We start from the raw sequence: 21,993 nt of genomic DNA, 5'->3' as shown, positions 1-21,993 counted from the left end.
TGCTCAACCAATAAAGCATTTTGAACAGACATATTAATAAAGTAGCTTAACTGATTTTGAGAAAAACTGATTTGGAAATTCTGTGGGTTTGGTTTAAATACTGTGTATATATATATATATATATATATATATATATATATATATATATATATATATATATATATATATATATATATATATATATATATAAAACACTTATTTATTATTATAATTATTTATATATATATATATATATATATATATATATATATATATATATTATTCTTGATTTATTATTATTATGATTTTTAAGCCTGTCACATCTGTGAGTGTGGAATGTGTTTTGTTGGTTGATTGAAAAACAAGAAAAATACAACTTAAAATATGCCTTTTGACGGGGTATGGTAGTAGGTGCCAGGCGCACCGGTTTGTGACAAGAACTGCTGGGTTTTCCACGCTCAACCTTTATCTTGTGTGTATCAAGAATGGTCCACCACCCAAAGGACATCCAGCTAACTTGACACAATTGTGAGAAGCATTGTAGTCAACATGAGCCAGCATCCCTGTGGAACACTTTAGACACCTTATAGAGTCCATGTCCCAATGAATTGAGGCTGTTCTTAATGTATTGTTCACTCAGTGTATATGTGGCTGTTTATCAAAGTTAACTGACTGAGAAATTATCAAGTTAAGCTTCTAAACATAACTCTTCCATACATATCGGAATTCCTTTCTTCGGTTTTGATATTGTCAATGATCCACCAAGACCTATAGTCACTGTTTCTATTGAACGCTTAGCTAGCAAAATACCTACTCTGTATTGGTGAACGACCAAAGTTTGGCTAACTGACTCAATACAATCCCTAGAAACTGGACCAGGGCCAGGAGTTTCACCTTCAATTGACATAACCAGAGAGAACTCGTACCTCACAATAATGTCTACTAACATATCAAATATTCCTGCTTACACACTATTCTTGATGTATTAATTCCTGATAAAGGTACACTGACAAAAGTTGACATTTTCACAGACCAGGCCCAAATCCCCGTCATACGCGTGAAGAAAAGAGAGAAATACAGGGGGTGGAGATCGGGGTGCCTTGAGAGAATTCGTCGGCGGGTTGACAAACCGCCTCTACCATCAATTCTATAAATAAACTGGATGATCTACGATCAAGACTATCCTACCAACAAAGAGATGCATATAAAGTTCTCCCTGATCCTCCATTTGTCAAATCTGACCACAATTCTACCCTCCTCATTCCTGCTTACAAGTAAAAACTAAAGCAAGAAGTACCAGCAACTCGCTTAATACGGATGTGGTCAGATGACACGGATGCTATGGTACAGGACTGTTTTGCTAACACAGACTGGAATATGTTACAGAATTCGTCCAATGGCATTGAGGAGTATACCACCTCAGTAACCGGCTAAATCAATCAATCAAAGTGCATTGACGACGACGACACCATAGTGACCATACGTACATTTCCCAACCTGAAGTCATCGCTTACAGGCAACATCCGCACTGAGCTAAAGGCCTGTGGCTTTCAAGGAGCGGGAAGTTTATAAGAAATCTTGCAATGCCCTCAGACAAACCATCAAACAGGCAAAGCATAAATACAGGACTAAGATTGAATCATACTACACCGGCTCTGACGCTCGTCGGATGTGGCAGAGCTGGCAAACTATTACGGACTACAAAGGGTAACCCAGCCATAAGCTGCCCAGTGACGCAAGCCTACCAGACGAGCTAAATGCCTTTTATGTTCGCTTTGCTAATGACACCATAGTCCCTGTGCCCAAGAAAGCGAAGGTAACCTGCCTAAATGACTACCAACCCGTTGCACTCACGTCGGTAGCCATGAAGTGCTTTGAAAGGCTGGTCATGGCTCACATCAACACCATCATCCCGGAAACCCTAGACCCACTCCAATTTGCATACCGCCCCAACAGATCCACAAATGACGCAATCTCTATTGCACTCCACATTGCCCTTTCCCACCCGGACAAAAGGAACACCTATATGAGAATGCTGACTATTGACGACAGCTCAGCGTTCAACAACATAGTCAGTCACCCAAGTCATAGACTGTTCTCTCTTAAAAGCTTCTACCCCCAAGCCATAAGACAGCTGAACAATGAATTAAACGGCCGTCTGGACTATTTACATTGACAACCCCCCCTTTGTTTTTACACTGCTGCTACTTCCTGTTTATTATCTATGCATAGTCACCTACCTACATGTACAAATTACTTCGACTAACCTGTGCCCCCGCACATTGACGGTACCAGCACCCCCTGTATATAGCCTCGTTACTGTTATTCTATTGTGTTACTTTTTATAGATTTTTTTTACTTTAGTGTATGTAGTAAATATTTTCTTAACTCTAATTCTTGAACTGCATTGTTGGTTAAGGGATTGTACTGTAAGTAAGCATTTCCCGTTAAGGCCTGTTGTATTCGGCGCATGTGACAAATAGATTTTATTTGATTCGATTTTCAATACAAGCTGAATAAAATGTGCACTGTCCTACAGCTGCCATCTTCAAACTGAATGATACTTAATCATTTAAATGTGTATTTCACAGCAGTCTGCACAGTAATACAACAAATTACACATTAAGTTGGTTATAATAAGACAGTTGGAATGCTCATTATTGTAGATTTAGCTTCCATAGACAGGAGAAGGCTCTTATTCATAAAGCACGTCAAAGTAGAGTTTTGGTTTAGGTCCCCTCTTTTATTCATTATGATTTAAAAGGCTAAACTGATCCTAGATCAGCACTCCTACATCTAACAACACTGGGGAAATAGCTTCTAGTAAACATATTGTCCATGTCACTGTGTCCTACTTCAATAAACAAGGAGCACACACACACACACAGACATAAACAAACATACAGTGCTCTCCACTAATATTGGCAGCCTTAGTAAATATGAGCAAAACGGACTATAAAAAATGTTTCTTTGTTGTTTTTGCTCTTGGTCTTTCCATCAAAATATTCACAAAAATCTAACCTTTAATTAAAAGTAAAATAATTGAAAGAAAAAATACATTCTTATCATAAAACAAATATATTCTCAAATATATGTGTGCCACAATTATTGGCACCCCTTCATTCAATTCTTTGTGCAACCTCCCTTTCCCAACATAACAGCGCTGAGTCTCCTATAATGCGTAATGAGGTTGGAGAACACATGGCAAGGGATCTGAGACCATTGATTTTGAGGTGTGATCATTGTCCTGCTGGAAGATCCATCCAGGGCCCAGTTTAAGCTTCCTAGCAGATGCAGTCAGGTTTTGATTGAATATCTGCTGGTACTTGATGGAGTCCATGATACCATGTATCCTAAGTAGTTGTCCAGGGCCTTTGGAAGAAACACAGCCCCACAACATCAAAGATCCACCACCATACTTAACAGTGGGGATGAGGTACTTTTCTGCATGGCTATCTTTCTGTCTACGCCAAACCCACCTCTGGTGTTTGTTTCCAAAAAGCTATGTTTTGGTCTCATCTGACCATAGAACCTGGTCCCGTTGAAAGTTCCAGTAAAGTTTGGCAAACTGTAGGTGCCTGAGTTTGTTGTTTGATGACAGCAAAGGCATTTTTATGAAAATCCTCCCAAACAACTTGTGGTTATGTAGGTGGCGTCTGATCATAGTTTTCGAGACTTTCTGACCCCAAGACCCAACTAATGTCTCCATCCTCCTCACTGTGCATGGGGTCAATATAGAGAAACGTCCTCTTCCAGGCCCATTGTTGACATCTCCGGTTGCTTCAAACTTCTTAATTATTGCCCTGATAGTGGAAATAGGCATTTTCAACCGTTGAGCTATTGTCTTATAGCCATTTCCTGATTTGTGCAGCTCAACAAACTTTTGTCGCACATCATTACTGAAATTCTCGGGTCTTTCCCATAGTGATGGATGACTTTGGGAACTTGGCCGGTGTGTCACCTCATATTTACATACCCCAGTGAAACAAGTCATGGCTTACCACTTCAGTGTTCTTAATCACTCAGGTGAACTTAAATACATAAAATATGAATGGGAATATACTTAAGTTAGATTTTACTCATAAGAATTTCTAGGGGTGCCAATAATGGTGGCACACATGTTTCAGGGAAAAACTTTTTTTTCATTTATTTCACATTCATTTTTTCAATCATTTTATTTCAATTCAAGATTTGATTTTTGTAAACATTTTGAATGAAAGACCAAGAGGATAAACAGCAATATTAGTGGAGGACACTGTACACACTTGAGTCAGGCACAAACCTGTGCACACACACACTAACACACACATGCATATGCACAAAGACACAAACACACAGACATGTGCAAAGAAACAGGCACACACACACACACACACACACACACACACCGGCCTGAATACACAATTGCCTGAATACCTTTTCAGAAAGCTACTGTCCCTATCTTTTTGTCAAAGAGAAGTCAGAGAAAACAACTATTTTTAGGAGCAGGTTTAATGTTGCTGAGAGGAGAACTCAGCCATCCATGTCATGTAATGCCATCAATAATTTAGTGCTACCAAATCCACACAGTGTTAGTGGAAAGGACATGGTTTTGGGGAAAAATAAACCTCTGCAATTTGTTTTCAGGTGATGTCTTTACAACACCCATCTCTTAATCATAATGGCAAGATTCTACTAAAGTAAAAGTTGTTAACAACATTGTCAGGCTTAAAATCAACTACACAATGTGTGTCTGTGTGTCTGTGTGTCTGTGTGTGTGTGTCTGTCTGTGTGTGTCTGTCTGTCTGTCTGTCTGTCTGTCTGTCTGTCTGTCTGTCTGTGTGCGTGCCTGTCTGCCTACTACACCAAATGTATATATCTATGTGTGTTTGAGTTTATGTGCTGTCTCTCTACCTCTGTGTTCCCCAGTCGCTGCTTGGTGCAGAGTGAAACAGTAAAGCTGGGGGAGATAGCTTTCAGAAGCTTACATAAAGCCACTGGACTTAATAATTCATGGAGCAAAAATCCCTCAGTGCTCAATATTTATATCTCCCTGAATGTGTTCTGTGACTGTGAGCCCTGTCACAGTGCAGGCCAGCAGAGGGGAAACTTTTACTTTCTACTTTTCATATATTTTTCCACTTTCTTTCAGAGGACAGGTTTCACATTAAGGGCCTGTGGCACAGAGAGGGAGATACTGTATTTCCCAGTATGTTTCAGAGTCTGTATGTGTATACCATGTGGTAGCTCCCTGTGTGTATAGGATGATGATAATTGTGACTCCTATCCTTTGGGTTTTTTGAGTCGTGTTGTTGCTCTGCAAAGAGACGTCAGGGAGATTTCAGGAAAATGAAAGAGAATATGACTGGACTTTCAAACTACTGGATAGGACACACACGCAAACACATCCTCTCTTCTATAAACCTTTGACGATAGCAGCCAATGCATATATCGGGGTGGTGGACTGTTAACATGAAAGAATCCAGAGGAACATATTAGTTGGAAATATTGTAGAGATCGTGCGCCGCTCATGCTGACATTTACAAGTCCTTGCTGATCTTTCCGCTGTGACAACTAAACGTCTTTGCCATCAGATCAGCCTGAGTTCCTATGGCTGAGTCGCAAATGGCACCCTATTCCCCACATAGTGCACTACTTTCAAAAGTAGTACACCATATAGGGAATAGACTGCCATTTGGGACATAAACTATGTCATACATCTGATTAATGGAAGACTGATAAGTCTTAGCTGCAACTAAACGGTTGCATCTAAATATGAATGAGGGAGCAGGATCTGGGTATGAGACAGAGACAGAGTACTATCTGATATGATGGATTGGGTGAGCTTCTGGTACAGCGGAAGAGCAAGCTTTTAGATGGGCTTAGTGTACTATCTGATTCTAGTATGGGTAAGGCATTACACTACAGTGCTGTATATGCTGACATGAAACCTTTCAAAATGAGAGTTGAGTCTGATAGAATGAGTCTATAAAGCCGTATTGAGAAATCGATATTGTCCCTCAATGAAAAATCTAAAAGGTAATTCAAGTTCGAGCAAAGCGGCGAATGCTGGGTATTGTTAAAGTATAGGGAGACACTAGCTTAGTAGAGGTTTGTCCTCACTCTTATATCTAAAAAATCAGAGTTCAAACACGTTCCTACTCAGAGATCCATTTGAAAACATTTGCCGGTGTTTACTGTTTCTTATACTGTTTATGGTGCTTTCAGCACTAAGAAAGTTGCTCTTCATGATACCCTGCAGAAGGGCAGAAGGTTTTATTGTGCCAGAGATTTCATGAATGTGGGCCATGAACTCACCCAGAACTGAGGCTCCTCTGTTCCACTCATGCAGGTGGCAACATTCTGCCCGATGCCCAAGCTTCGTCCTCGCCAACAACACCAGTATGACCAATACCCCCTATGCCCCCACCTAAGAGACAGAGACAAAAAGTAGAGGAAAATGACAAAAAGAGATAGAGGAGAGAGAGAAGTGGGAGACGAGATAGAGCATGTAAGAAACTGTGCAGTGTATCATTTGATCAGTCACTGATTAAACAGTGAAAACCAGTAAACACTGCAGCCCTCCAGGACTGACATGTTGCAACTCAACTCTAAACAAACATAAGCTGCTTTGACCAGGGATGACACTAAACCTACTTAAAAATGCAGACCAGGATCTGAAGCTCAACAAATGTGCAATACATTGTAGAAATTGGATTCGTAACAAATCATCCGAAATGTATTTAATATATATTTTTGAATAATAATAATTTTGCAGCGCTCAACATATGAAATGGATGACGCAGTACACCAAAAAGTTCTGGAGCATCACTTTAATATTAAGGCCTAAGTTGTTTCATCCTGCAGAGAGCCATTGTTTACAGATGGCTGGTTGTGTAAGGATGCAGCCTGGCATCCTTGATCAACCAAACATAAACTATTCGGTTTCACCAAAATAACGTGTCCTGTCAACAGAGGCATATTGAATACCTCTAGGAACAATCCTTATGATTCGTCGGGTTGAATGTGTCTTTTGCTATCAAATAAGCGTTTAAAACAAGTTCTTTTTACAGGGTCTCCCATTTCCACCTGTAGAAGTGGGAACTTACGCGGTAGCTAACTCTGCTAACTCTGCTAACATGACTGCTTGGTATAGAATGGACAACAATGGCAGCCCACACGGGAGACCATGGATAAAAACCTGTTAATCACTTATTTGATAGCAAGGACACATTCAACCAATGGACTAATTGTTTGCTACAAACATTGTTGAATTTTTATTTTTTATTTTAAATTTAACCTTTATTTAACTAGGCAAGCAACTAGGCTGCCGGGTCCTCTACCTAGGCTGCCGGGTCCTCTACCTAGGCTGCCGGGTCCTCTACCTAGGCTGCCGTATCCTCTACCTAGGCTGCCGGGTCCTCTACCTAGGCTGCCGGGTCCTCTACCTAGGCTGCCGTGTCCTCTACCTAGGCTGCCGTGTCCTCTACCTAGGCTGCCGGGTCCTCTACCTAGGCTGCCGTGTCTTCTACCTAGGCTGCCGGGTCCTCTACCTAGGCTGCCGGGTCCTCTACCTAGGCTGCCGTGTCCTCTACCTAGGCTGCCGGGTCCTCTACCTAGGCTGCCGGGTCCTCTACCTAGGCTGCCGGGTCCTCTACCTAGGCTGCCGTGTCTTCTACCTAGCCTGCCGTGTCCTCTACCTAGCCTGCCGTGTCCTCTACCTAGGCTGCCGGGTCCTCTACCTAGGCTGCCGGGTCCTCTACCTAGGCTGCCGTGTCCTCTACCTAGGCTGCCGTGTCTTCTACCTAGGCTGCCGGGTCCTCTACCTAGGCTGCCGTGTCCTCTACCTAGCCTGCAGTGTCCTCTACCTAGGCTGCCGGGTCCTCTACCTAGGCTGCCGTTTCCTCTACCTAGCCTGCCGTGTCCTCTACCTAGGCTGCCGGGTCCTCTACCTAGGCTGCCGTGTCCTCTACCTAGGCTGCCGTGTCTTCTACCTAGCCTGCCGTGTCCTCTACCTAGGCTGCCGTGTCCTCTACCTAGGCTGCCGGTCCTCTACCTAGGCTGCCGTGTCCTCTACCTAGGCTGCCGTGTCTTCTACCTAGCCTGCCGTGTCCTCTACCTAGGCTGCCGGGTCCTCTACCTAGGCTGCCGGGTCCTCTGCCTAGGCTGCCGTGTCCTCTACCTAGCCTGCCGTGTCCTCTATGGCAGGCCACGGCAGGCCTTGGTCGGACCAGCGTTGAACAGACCTCAGCGCGGGAGCTTCTTGTTTTAGTTTCTGTCTGTAGGCAGGGAGCAACAAAGTGGAGTCATGGTCAGCTTTTCCGAAAGGAGGGCGGGGGAGGGCCTTATGTGCATCGCTGAAGTTAGAATAGCAATGATCCAGGGTTTTACCAGCCCTGGTTGCGCAATCGATATGCTGATACAATTTAGGGAGTCTTGTTTTCAGATTAGCCTTGTTAAAATCCCCAGCTACAATGAATGCAGCCTCAGGATATGTGGTTTCCAGTTTGCAAAGAGTCAAATAAAGTTTGTTCAGGGCCATCAATGTGTCTGCTTGGGGGGAATATATACAGCTGTGATTATAATCGAAGAGAATTCCCTTGGTAGATAATGATTTCGACATTTGATTGTGAGGAATTCTAAGTCAGTTGAACAGAAGGACTTGAGTTCCTGTATGCTGTTGTGATCACACCACGTCTTGTTAATCATAAGGCATACGCCCCCGCCCCTCTTCTTACCAAGTTAAATACATTGCAATGAATACGTGTACAGTAGCTGCCTTAAAATGTAAAAAGAAGTCATTTTAAATCTGTATCCAACGGCTTTATACTTCTTTCTCCAAGAAGCTGGATGTTGTCTTTTAAAAAAAAAGTACGACTCAAGTCAGATTACATTGCATAACCACTCACCCTTGAGCTTCCTTTTAATGTTGCAGATTTATAATAAATAATTAAGTAACGGTAATAAAATTACTCATGTCAACATGAATACATGACCATAAGGGGCATGTCTAAGATCAATAGGCAGAACTATGTCCCCTCAGAGGATTGTGGGTACAGTTGTAATTGGTGCGCCTGTTAGCCTCCCAGTACCCGTTCCCCAGGCAGGGGAGTACGCCATGCGCCAGTGCAAATGCTCTCTGTGTCTACAGAATCTCCATTGAACTCATCAACCGCTGCCGGAAAGTTTTCGAAGCTTGCTATTCGCCTTAAATATATAGCCTGGTCTTTTTTTCCCATAACACCTTTCTCTTGCGCTCAAGGGAGATGGCTCTTGCTGCACTTATATTTCTCAGTGGTTGTCTTGCAGTCCAGAATAGATTCTTCTTGTTCTGTGTGTTAAATATTCGGACTAAGCACGCCAGGGCATTAGACGCTTTACAGCACATTTCACTCCCCAGGTGGGTGTTTCAGTGTCTCCAGTGTGATGTGGTTTAAAAGCTACTTTCTCTCTGCTCATGTGGCGAGGTGATCAAAACGAGAGGGGACATTTACAATACATATGTAAAGCAAATACATGGGTTAGGAAAACACAAAGGGGCCATGGACTCAAACGAACTTTGTTGCTAAGTAGTTGACACTGGCAAAACTACTGTGTCGTGTACGGGCACTGTAAGTTGTGGAGGCCTGTTATATATGAGTGGCTGGGTACTTTTAAAGACAATCAGTAACCCTTTTACAGTAGAGCTACCTGCCACGCTTTTAAGACTAAACTCAAGTTGAAGTGGCACAAATCAACACCTTTTATGACAACCAACTTCTGCAAATGGCAAATGGAGCGGAGCTATAGTGGACTATAGTTTGAGTTGATGTCAACTGACAGCTAGCCGAATGTCACGTAAAAATGTATCTGCTAAACAAATGCTATACTAACAAATGGTTTTGTCACCAGCTTAATATTTAGAGTAGATATTTAAAATCTTTCACACCTTGTCAGTTGTCGCAAGAAAATGGCACACTTGATGTTGTGTTAAAGGCATTATGTCAGGTACCTAAATGTTTGACCATATTTTCATTGCATAAAGCCCACATTTAGGACACTCAGTAGGTCAGTGAGTAAAGACATTGCCTCTTTATGATTCCAGCAGCCTGTGTGCATGTGAGAGTATATTAGTGTGTTTGTGTTTAGGCGTGTGTGCGAGAGATGGTGTGAGTGTGCGCGCATTTGCACGTGTATATGTGTACGCTCATGTGTGTATCTATACACACGTGTATGAGTGTGTGTGTGTGTGTGTGTGTGTGTGTGTGTGTGTGTGTGTGTGTGTGTGTGTGTGTGTGAACATTTCAAGGGAGCTTGCCAGCCAGCCTGACTGAGATGATTTATTATGCAGCTTGAGGGGACTCTTACTCCGGGGGTCATGTGACTGACACGGCAGCAAGGCATGATGCACCATCGCTCTTCGCCCCTGGGGATAGGGAGCCCTGCCAGCACAGTCCTCCTGCCCAAACTGGCAGTCTCTGCTTCTTTCTGCCTCCCTCTCTCTCTGAGACACACCCTGATCTAATACTGATCTAATACTGATATTATGATACAATACACTCATCACCTGATTAAAAAAGTCATGCCACATGCAAATATTATTAATTTATCCCAAGTCACGTCAGATTTGGGCCTGCGTTTAACCACATAAAATAATGCAAGAGATTTTTTTCCATTGAATATGTTATTGAAATCCTGAAACTATACTCCAATCACGTACTTTAGATAGAGGAGATGCCAGCCTAGGTAGAGGACAGGACACGGCAGGCTAGGTAGAGGACAGGACACTGCAGGCTAGGTAGAGGACCCGGCAGGCTAGGTAGAGGACACGGCAGGCTAGGTAGAGGACAGGACACTGCAGGCTAGGTAGAGGACCCGGCAGGCTAGGTAGAGGACACGGCAGGCTAGGTAGAGGACCCGGCAGGCTAGGTAGAGGACCCGGCAGACTAGGTAGAGGACCCGGCAGGCCTATATATTCCCCCCCAAGCAGACACATCGATGGCCCTGAACGAACTTTATTTGACTCTTTGCAAACTGGAAACCACATATCCTGAGGCTGCATTCATTGTAGCTGGGGATTTTAACAAGGCTAATCTGAAAACAAGACTCCCTAAATTGTATCAGCATATTGATTGCGCAACCAGGGCTGGTAAAACCCTGGATCATTGCTATTCTAACTTCCGCAATGCATATAAGGCCCTCCCCCGCCCTCCTTTCGGAAAAGCTGACCACGACTCCACTTTGTTGCTCCCTGCCTACAGACAGAAACTAAAACAAGAAGCTCCCGCGCTCAGGTCTGTTCAACGCTGGTCCGACCAATCTGATTCCACGCTTCAAGACTGCTTCGATCACGTGGACTGGGATATGTTCCGCATTGCTTCCAACAACAACATTGACGAATACGCTGATTCGGTGAGCGAGTTCATTAGAAAGTGCATTGGCGATGTCGTTCCCATAGCAATGATTAAAACATTCCCAAACCAGAAACCGTGGATTGATAGCAGCATTCATGTGAAACTGAAAGCGCGAACCACTGCTTTTAACCAGGGCAAGGTGACCCGGAAACATGACCGAATATAAACAGTGTAGCTATTCCCTCCACAAGGCAATCAAACAAGCTAAGCGTCAGTATAGAGACAAAGTAGAGTCAGAATTCAATGGCTCAGACACAAAAGGTATGTGGCAGGGTCTACAGTCAATCACGGATTACAAAAAAAAAAACAGCACTGTCACGAACTATGATGTCTTGCTCCCAGACAGACTAAATAACTTTTTTTCCCACTTTGAGGACAATACAGTGCCACTGACACAGCCTGCAACCAAAACGTGCGGACTCTCCTTCACTGCAGCCGATGTGAGTAAAACATTTAAACCTGTTAACCCTCGCAAGGCTGCAGGCCCAGACGGCATCCCCAGCCGCGTCCTCAGAGCATGTGCAGACCAGCTGGCTGGTGTGTTTACGGACATATTCAATCAATCCTTATCCCAGTCTGCTGTTCCCACATGCTTCAAGAGGGCCACTATCGTCCCTGTTCCCAAGAAAGCTAAGGTAACTGAGCTAAACGACTACCGCCCCGTAGCACTCACTTCCGTCATCATGAAGTGCTTTGAGAGACTAGTCAAGGACCATATCACCTCCACCCTAACTGACACCCTAGACCCACTCCCATTTGCTTACCGCCCAAATAGGTCCACAGACAACGCAATCTCAACCACACTGCACACTGCCCTAACCGATATGGACAAGAGGAATACCTATGTGAGAATGCTGTTCATCGACTACAGCTCAGCATTTAACACCATAGTACCCTCCAAACTCGTCATCAAGCTCGAGACCCTGGGTCTCGACCCCGCTCTGTGCAACTGGGTTCTGGACTTCCTGACGGGCCGCCCCCAGGTGGTGAGGGTAGGCAACAACATCTCCTCCCCGCTGATCCTCAACACTGGGGCCCCACAAGGGTGCGTTCTGAGCCCTCTCCTGTACTCCCTGTTCACCCACGACTGCGTGGCCACGCACGCCTCCAACTCAATCATCAAGTTTGCGGACGACACAACAGTGGTAGGCTTGATTACCAACAACGACGAGACGGCCTCCAGGGAGGAGGTGAGGGCCCTCGGAGTGTGTTGTCAGGAAAATAACCTCACACTCAACGTCAACAAAACAAAGGAGATGATTGTGGACTTCAGGAAAGAGCAGAGGGAGCACCCCCCTATCCACATCGATGGGACAGTAGTGGAGAGGGTAGTAAGTTTTAAGTTCCTTGGCATACACATCACGGACAAACTGAATTGGTCCACCCACACAGACAACACTGTGAAGAAGGCGCAGCAGCGCCTCTTCAACCTCAGGAGGCTGAAGAAATTTGGCTTGTCACCAAAAGCACTCACAAACATCTAAATATGCACAATCGAGAGCATCCTGTCGGGCTGTATCACCGCCTGGTATGGCAACTGCTCCGCCTACAACCTTAAGGCTCTCCAGAGGGTAGTGAGGTCTGCATAACGCATCACCGGGGGCAAACTACCTGCCCTCCAGGACACCTACACCACCCGATGTCACAGGAAGGCCATAAAGATCCCCAAGGACAACAACCACTCGAGCCACTGCCTGTTCACCCCGCTATCATCCAGAAGGCGAGGTCAGTACAGGTGCATCAAAGCAGGGACCGAGAGACTGAAAAACAGCTTCTATCTCAAGGCCATCAGACTGTTAAACAGCCACCACTAACATTGAGTGGCTGCTGCCAACACACTGACTCAACTCCAGCCACTTTAATAATGGGAATTGATGGAAATTCATGTAAAATATATCACTAGCCACTTTAAACAATGCTACTTAATATAATGTTTACATACCCTACATTACTCATCTCATATTTATTGGTATATACTGTACTCTATATCATCTACTGCCTCTTGAAGCAGCATCTAGAAGCTCAAGCATTTCGCTACACTCGCATTAACATCTGCTAACCATGTGTATGTGACAAATGCATTTGATTTGATTTGATTTTGAACTTGTGTAACTTCAAGGCCATGAAACCATGAAACTGAACACTGCTTAGATGCAACGCAAATCCAGTCATCTCCAAAATGATTCGAACCCTTGATAAAGTGGCTGCTGCCAACATACTGACTCAACTCGTGTATGTGACAAATAAAATTGGATTTGATTTGAGATGATTAAAAAAGACTGTATAAAATGAATTATACAAATACTGAGGTATAATGTATAATGGCACAAACAACAATAGCCTATCCATGCAACCACTAGGCACTTCCATAAATATAGACATTATTAACAGAACACATGTTAATAAGATATCATATTAAATAATTCATAAAAATGACGGAGCAGGTGAAGGGGTACATGTCAATAAATACAATATATTGTTGATCTTTGACAAATGGCCATGGATAGGATGATGCATATTGATGATATGGGTTTCGATGAAAGCATAATGCGCATGGATTCTTAAAATGTGGATTATGGTGTGTTCTGAATGGCCTAATTAGACTGAGGGGGGTGAGTAGTAGAGTTGTTTGCTCCCTGACGCACTAATGTACATATTGTGAATACAAGGTATCAGTCTATTCAAAAACATGGCCTATGGTCCTACATTATGAACTGATCACAAAAGTGTTAATGGTAGGGATGCACAATATATCGGTGAACATATCGGAATCGGCCGATAATAGAAAAAATGCGAACATCAGTTTCGGCCGATGTCTAGTTTAACGCCGATGTTAAAAACCGATGTCAAAGCTACCGTGCATACCTATATAACGTAGGTACATGAGGTAATGACCACACGTAAAATTTTGCCCAAAAGTGCAACACAGCATTCCTAGCCTAACCCAGCATTCCTAACCACACAATGTCTGCTGTGTGGATTGAACAGTCATTTGAAAGAATGCGAAAATTTCAGCGAGACAACTCAAAGGCGACATCCATTAAAGCCAAGATAATGGAATTAATTTCCCTTGACAATCAACCGTTCTCTGTCGTGGGTTATGTTGGCTTTCGCCGACTGGTCAAGCACCGGTATACACTACCAAGTGCGCTATTTTTCAGATGTTGCCCCACCGGAGTTACACAGTAATAGCATCACTGCTATTAGCTTCATGACATACATGGCTTCAACGCCATTTGCATCTTTGCGTGTCAAAAAAGATACAGTAGCACTGTCAAAGCTGTACAAAAAAGTCTGCAAATAAACAAACTCAACCCAACCCAGGACAGGAACGATGTGTTTACAGTACCGCATTGGCAATAAAGCATAATTTGTCCGACCACAACTACTGGGGTAGCTAGCTTTAGCTTGGTACCTAGCTAGCATCAATACAACCAGCCTGAAAACAATGACCAGTAGAAACTGCAGTCATTTTCATTAATCTTAGCAATGATTTAGGAATCCTTGTGAGTAAGTACTAGCAAGGTTGCCACTTGTTGTTTGACTATTGAAATCGCACTTCAGTTCATGAAAATAAATAGCTAGCCATCTACTTAACCCTGTTGCCCAAAGCTAACATTATAAGCAACCAGCTAGCTTCATCTGGCTAGTGAGGCTCGACAGGACTGGGTTATGTGTTGTGAAGCTGGCCAGAATAAGGATTAGGCACAATAGTGGAATTTGCGGTTTGCCTTCAAAATAAAAAGTATGTCATTGACAGTAAAGCAAATGAATATAAATAGTAGAATTATACCATACTTTCATTTTGAAGGCTAACCGCAAAGTCCACCATTGTGGCGAATCCTTATTGTGGCTAGCTTCACATAGATGGGTCCGACCACCATTAATCAAATAAGAACAGTCTTAAAATTAGGATTATTTTAGACGATGACACTTAGCTATATTCTTAGCTAGCTAACTATAGCTACTGAAACAGATTGTTGTTTTGCTATGTTTTTAGGGAAGAACAATGTTTGCAAGCTAGCTTTTTTTATGACCAGCATTGTAGGTGTGCGAGACAACTTAACCAGCATCATAGCATACATATTGATGAATTGTTGTGACATATGAAATACGAGTGATAGTGTAATCAATGTGTAATAACTACATACAAAATTATGAATGCATTAAATGATTATGTGACGTGCAGTCATATTCAGGTCCTGAAGCTTAATTGACACATCAAATAGTGTTATTTGACACGTCAAATAGTGCTAAATAGTATATTTTTTGACACGCAAAGACCCAAATGGCATTCCATTGCAATCCTGGTTGAGAATGAAACGACTCAACAAATGAATAACGAAACGACACAGCAAGTAAGTGAAAGAAATATGTTTTGATTATGTTTACTGGTAATGGGGACATATGTAAATTCCCAAAAAATTACTTTTCGGTCAGTGTGGTGTGTGTGTAACCTTTATTTAACTAGGCAAGTCAGTTATTAAGAACAAATTCTTATTTACAATGACGGCCCGGATGACGCTGGGCCAACTGTGCGCCGCCCTATGGGACTCCCAATCACGGCTGGATGTGATACAGCCTGGATTCGAACCAGGGACTGTAGTGATGCATCTTGCACTGAGATGCAATGCCTTAGACCGCTGTGTCCATGTGTGTGTGTTAACTTAAATGTAAATGTACTAGAATGCTTAAAAGGCCGCTAAAATGTGAAAATATCGGTTATCGGTATCGCTTTTTTTGTCAAGGAAAATATTGGATATCGGTATAGGCCAAAAATGTCATATCGGTGCGTCACTAGTTAATGAAGTTGTGCGATTTTTTTTTAGGAGAAAGCTTACATAATGTGTCATGTTTACATACACAGTAACAGTCCAGTTGCACAGGCAGTGTAGTAGTGCAGTGTTGGTTGTCTGTCTGAAGGGTAGAGTTATCAGCTCACTGGGTAGGAGGCACCTCTAGGGAAGGGAATGGTTTGGGACCCTCAGGCATGGACAGGGAGAAACTGCCTCGGCTCACTATTATTCGAGCCACTATTATTCCAGCAACTATTATTTGAGTTACAAGCAGGTCTCAATTTATAAGCTCCAAGTCTCAAGTCGAGACCCAAGAATTAGAGACTTCCGGCGCCGACAGAGATGGCCGCCTCGCTTCGCGTTCCTAGGAAACCATGCAGTTTTTTGTTTTTTTACGTGTTATTTCTTACACTAGTACCCCAGGTCATCTTAGGTTTCATTACATACAGTCGAGAAGAACTACTGAATATAAGATCAGCGTCAACTCACCATCAGTACGACCAAGAATATGTTTTTCGCGACGCGGATCCTGTGTTCTGCCTTACAAACAGGACAACGGAGTGGATTCCATGCAGCGACCCAAAAAAAACGACTCCGAAAAAGAGGGAAACGAGGTGGTCTTCTGGTCAGACTCCGGAGACGGGCACACCGTGCACCACTCCCTAGCATTCTTCTTGCCAATGTCCAGTCTCTTGACAACAAGGTTGATGAAATCCGAGCAAGGGTAGCATTCCAGAGGGACATCAGAGACTGCAACGTTCTTTGCTTCACGGAAACATGGCTCACTGGAGAGACGCTATCCGAGGCGGTGCAGCCAACGGGTTTCTCCACGCATCGTGCAGACAGAAACAAACATCTTTCTGGTAAGAAGAGGGGCGGGGGCGTATGCCTTATGACTAACGTGACATGGTGTGATGAAAGAAACATACAGGAACTCAAATCCTTCTGTTCACCTGATTTAGAATTCCTCACAATCAAATGTAGACCGCATTATCTACCAAGAGAATTCTCTTCGATTATAATCACAGCCGTATATATCCCCCCCCCAAGCAGACACATCGATGGCTCTGAACGAACTTTATTTAACTCTCTGCAAACTGGAAACGATTTATCCGGAGGCTGCATTCATTGTAGCTGGGGATTTTAACAAGGCTAATCTGAAAACAAGACTACCTAAATTTTATCAGCATATTGATTGCGCAACCAGGGGTGGAAAGACCTTGGATCATTGTTGCTCTAACTTCCGCGACGCATATAAGGCCCTGCCCCGCCCCCCTTTCGGAAAAGCTGACCACGACTCCATTTTGTTGATCCCTGCCTACAGACAGAAACTAAAACAAGAGGCTCCCACGCTGAGGTCTGTCCAACGCTGGTCCGACCAAGCTGACTCCACACTCCAAGACTGCTTCCATCACGTGGACTGGGACATGTTTCGTATTGCGTCAGATAACAATATTGACGAATACGCTGATTCGGTGTGTGAGTTCATTAGAACGTGCGTTGAAGATGTTGTTCCCATAGCAACGATTAAAACATTCCCTAACCAGAAACCGTGGATTGATGGCAGCATTCGTGTGGAACTGAAAGCGCGAACCACTGCTTTTAATCAGGGCAAGGTGTCTGGTAACATGACCGAATACAAACAGTGCAGCTATTCCCTCCGCAAGGCTATCAAACAAGCTAAGCGTCAGTACAGAGAGAAAGTAGAATCTCAATTCAACGGCTCAGACACAAGAGGCATGTGGCAGGGTCTACAGTCAATCACGGACTACAGGAAGAAATCCAGCTCAGTCACGGACCAGGATGTCTTGCTCCCAGGCAGACTAAATAACTTTTTTGCCCGCTTTGAGGACAATACAGTGCCACTGACACGGCCTGCAACGAAAACATGCGGTCTCTCCTTCACTGCAGCCGAGGTGAGTAAAACATTTAAACGTGTTAACCCTCGCAAGGCTGCAGGCCCAGACGGCATCCCCAGCCGCGCCCTCAGAGCATGCGCAGACCAGCTGGCCGGTGTGTTTATGGACATATTCAATCAATCCCTATACCAGTCTGCTGTTCCCACATGCTTCAAGAGGGCCACCATTGTTCCTGTTCCCAAGAAAGCTAAGGTAACTGAGCTTAACGACTACGTTAAGCTCATGAAGTGCTCATCATGAAGTGCTTTGAGAGACTAGTCAAGGACCATATCACCTCCACCCTACCTGACACCCTAGACCCACTCCAATTTGCTTACCGCCCAAATAGGTCCACAGACGATGCAATCTCAACCACACTGCACACTGCCCTAACCCATATGGACAAGAGGAATACCTATGTGAGAATGCTGTTCATCGACTACAGCTCGGCATTCAACACCATAGTACCCTCCAAGCTCGTCATCAAGCTCGAGACCCTGGGTCTCGACCCCGCCCTGTGCAACTGGGTACTGGACTTCCTGACGGGCCGCCCCCAGGTGGTGAGGGTAGGCAACAACATCTCCTCCTCGCTGATCCTCAACACTGGGGCCCCACAAGGGTGCGTTCTGAGCCCTCTCCTGTACTCCCTGTTCACCCACGACTGCGTGGCCACGCACGCCTCCAACTCAATCATCAAGTTTGCGGACGACACAACAGTGGTAGGCTTGATTACCAACAACGACGAGACGGCCTACAGGGAGGAGGTGAGGGCCCTCGGAGTGTGTTGTCAGGAAAATAACCTCACACTCAACGTCAACAAAACTAAGGAGATGATTGTGGACTTCAGGAAACAGCAGAGGGAACACCCCCCTATCCACATCGATGAAACAGTAGTGGAGAGGGTAACAAGTTTTAAGTTCCTCGGCATGCACATCACAGACAAACTGAATTGGTCCACTCACACAGACAGCATCGTGAAGAAGGCGCAGCAGCGCCTCTTCAACCTCAGGAGGCTGAAGAAATTCGGCTTGTCACCAAAAGCACTCACAAACTTCTACAGATGCACAATCGAGAGCATCCTGTCGGGCTGTATCACCGCCTGGTACGGCAACTGCTCCGCCCTCAACCGTAAGGCTCTCCAGAGGGTAGTGAGGTCTGCACAACGCATCACCGGGGGCAAACTACCTGCCTTCCAGGACACCTACACCACCCGATGTTACAGGAAGGCCATAAAGATCATCAAGGACATCAACCACCCGAGCCACTGCCTGTTCACCCCGCTATCATCCAGAAGGCGAGGTCAGTACAGGTGCATCAAAGCTGGGACCGAGAGACTGAAAAACAGCTTCTATCTCAAGGCCATCAGACTGTTAAACAGCCACCACTAACATTGAGTGGCTGCTGCCAACACACTGACAATGACACTGACTCAACTCCAGCCACTTTAATAATGGGAATTGATAGGAAATGATGTAAATATATCACTAGCCACTTTAAACAATGCTACCTTATATAATGTTACTTACCCTACATTATTCATCTCACATGCATACGTATATACTGTACTCTATATCATCGACTGCATCCTTATGTAATACATGCATCACTAGCCACTTTAACTATGCCACTTTGTTTACATACTCATCTCATATATACATAATGTACTCGATATCATCTACTGTATCTTGCCTATGCTGCTCTGTACCATCACTCATTCATATATCCTTATGTACATATTCTTTATCCCCTTACACTGTGTATAAGACAGTAGTTTTGGAATTGTTAGTTAGATTACTTGTTGGTTATTACTGCATTGTCGGAACTAGAAGCACAAGCATTTCGCTACACTCGCATTAACATCTGCTAACCATGTGTATGTGACAAATAAAATTTGATTTGATTTGATTTGATTTGAAGTAGAACAGGTGGAGTCTCGAGTCAAGCCTCCCCTTGAGAAACCAAATTGAATCTGTCTAACAGGAACTCAAATAGGTAAGTGCTTGGCCCCTCCCAGGTCCATACAATTACCCAATTGGCAATTACAACCAATAAACAGTTTTTACAATATTAAAGGCAATTTCCACATCCATTCTTACGTTGGTACATTCATCTTAATCAGACTTAATTATTATTAATGATATTTCATCACCATTCATTCATACATGATAAATATTTTTCAAACTACACTGTTTGAGAAACAGACGCCTCACAATTCCTCAACTGGCAGCATCATTAAATAGTACCCGCAAAACACCAGTCTCAACATCAACAGTGAAGAGGCGACTCCGGGATGTTGGCCTTCTAGTCAGAGTTCTTCTGCCCAGTGTCTGTGTTCTTTCGCCCATCTTAGTCTTTCCTTTTTATTGGCCAGTCTGTGCTATGTCTTTTTCTTTGCAACTCTCATCCCAGAGTCACCTCTTCACTGTTGACATTTGAGGGTACTATTTAATGAAGCTACCAGTTGAGGGCTTGTGAGGCGTCTGTTTCTCAAACTAGACACTCTAATGTATTTGTCCTCTTGCTTAGTTGTGCACCGGGGCCTCCCACTCCTCTTTCTATTCTGGTTAGGGCCAGTTTGCGCTGTTCTGTGAAGGGAGTACACAGTGTTGTACGAGATCTTCCGTTTCTTGGCATTTTTTCGCATGGAATAGCCTTAATTTCTCAGAATAAGAATAGACTGACGAGTTACAGAAGAAAGATCTTTGTTTCTAGCCATTTTGAGCCTGCAATCGAATCCACAAATGCTGATGCTCTAGATACTCAACCAGTCTAAAGAAGGCCAGTTTTATTGCTTCTTTAATCAGACCAACAGTTTGCAGCTATGCTAACATAATTGCAAAATGTTTTCTAATGATCAATTAGCCTTTTAAAATGATAAACCTGGATTAGCTAACACAACGTACAATTGGAACACAGGAGTGATGGTTGCTGATAATGGATAATGGGTATAATCTACATAAGACTATGTAGATATTCCATACAAAAAAATATGCCGTTTCCCTCTACAATAGTAATTTACAACATTATCAATGTTTGCACTGTATTTCTGATCAATTTGATGTCGTTTTAAAGGACAAAAATATGCTTTTCTTTCAAAAACAAGGACATTTCTAAGTGACCCCAAACTTTTGAACGGTAGTGTATGTATATAGGGCAGCAGCCTCTAATGTGCTAGTTACAATAAATGCTATAGTCCTTGATCTTCAAGAAAAGGAAATATGGAAGTATAGATTAGTCAAATTATTTTACTTGAGCATGACCCCAAAACTATGGACTTATCAGCCAGCCCTACTCTGTTGTTTATGATTTTGTTGTCATGGAGGACTGATTGGGCTCACTGATTCAAGTTGAAAAATAAATGCTGCGCTCATGGAATGGCATGCTTTGAGCATTACTGAAATGTGCTATTTACATGTGAAAAATGTATGCCATTTGCTATAGGCCCGAAGTTTACATTTTTGCTAGTGACAGTGATATCTTGATAATATGCAGCTAGCTGTTTAAACGGAAAATACACAGATGAAACAATAACAAAATGGGTACCCCGCCTCTGTTTTTGTAAAAAGCTGAGGGATGGGCATGGAGAAATGTAACCACTCTCAGATTAATAGTCAGAGCAATGGACGCAAGGACTGACCATCCATGATATCAACATTATGGTTTTTACCATGTTATAAGGCTATACAGTGTTTGTTTACATTTACAATGTTTACAAACATTGGAATAAAACAAGCTTATATTTTGGGTTTTCTTGGAGTGTGACAGTTGAACTAAGCTCATGAGGGATTTATATGTTCTTCAAGAATCAATGTATATAAATATATCATTTCTAAGTCCAAAAGTGGATGTAGCAACTACAGATTGCCCCTTTAAGTCTATCAAAAGTGTGCAAGTTTAAGCATGTGTCCATTTGGCCTATGGATTTATTTTTTATCATCATGAATTAGA

At 43.4% G+C, this 21,993-nt stretch overlaps 1 protein-coding gene across 15 annotated transcripts in view; it reads right to left on the bottom strand.

Moving 5' to 3' along the window:
- LOC110500605 (receptor-type tyrosine-protein phosphatase delta) overlaps nt 1-21,993 on the bottom strand; it is a 612,371-nt gene that overhangs the window by 372,291 nt on the left and 218,087 nt on the right. For all 15 annotated transcript variants that reach the window (XM_090214671.1, XM_090214666.1, XM_036958032.2 and 12 more), the window contains exon 6: nt 6,277-6,388. The gene's annotated coding sequence lies outside the window, so the exon portion shown is untranslated. The remainder of the gene's footprint in view (nt 1-6,276; nt 6,389-21,993) is intronic.

This window comes from Oncorhynchus mykiss, chromosome 21, assembly GCF_057628025.1.
Source record: "Oncorhynchus mykiss isolate SJ-2025 chromosome 21, ASM5762802v1, whole genome shotgun sequence".
Classification (NCBI taxonomy): Eukaryota; Metazoa; Chordata; class Actinopteri; order Salmoniformes; family Salmonidae; genus Oncorhynchus; species Oncorhynchus mykiss.
The sequence above is the reverse complement of the archived record's forward strand: the minus strand, read 5'-3'. Positions and strand labels throughout refer to the sequence as shown.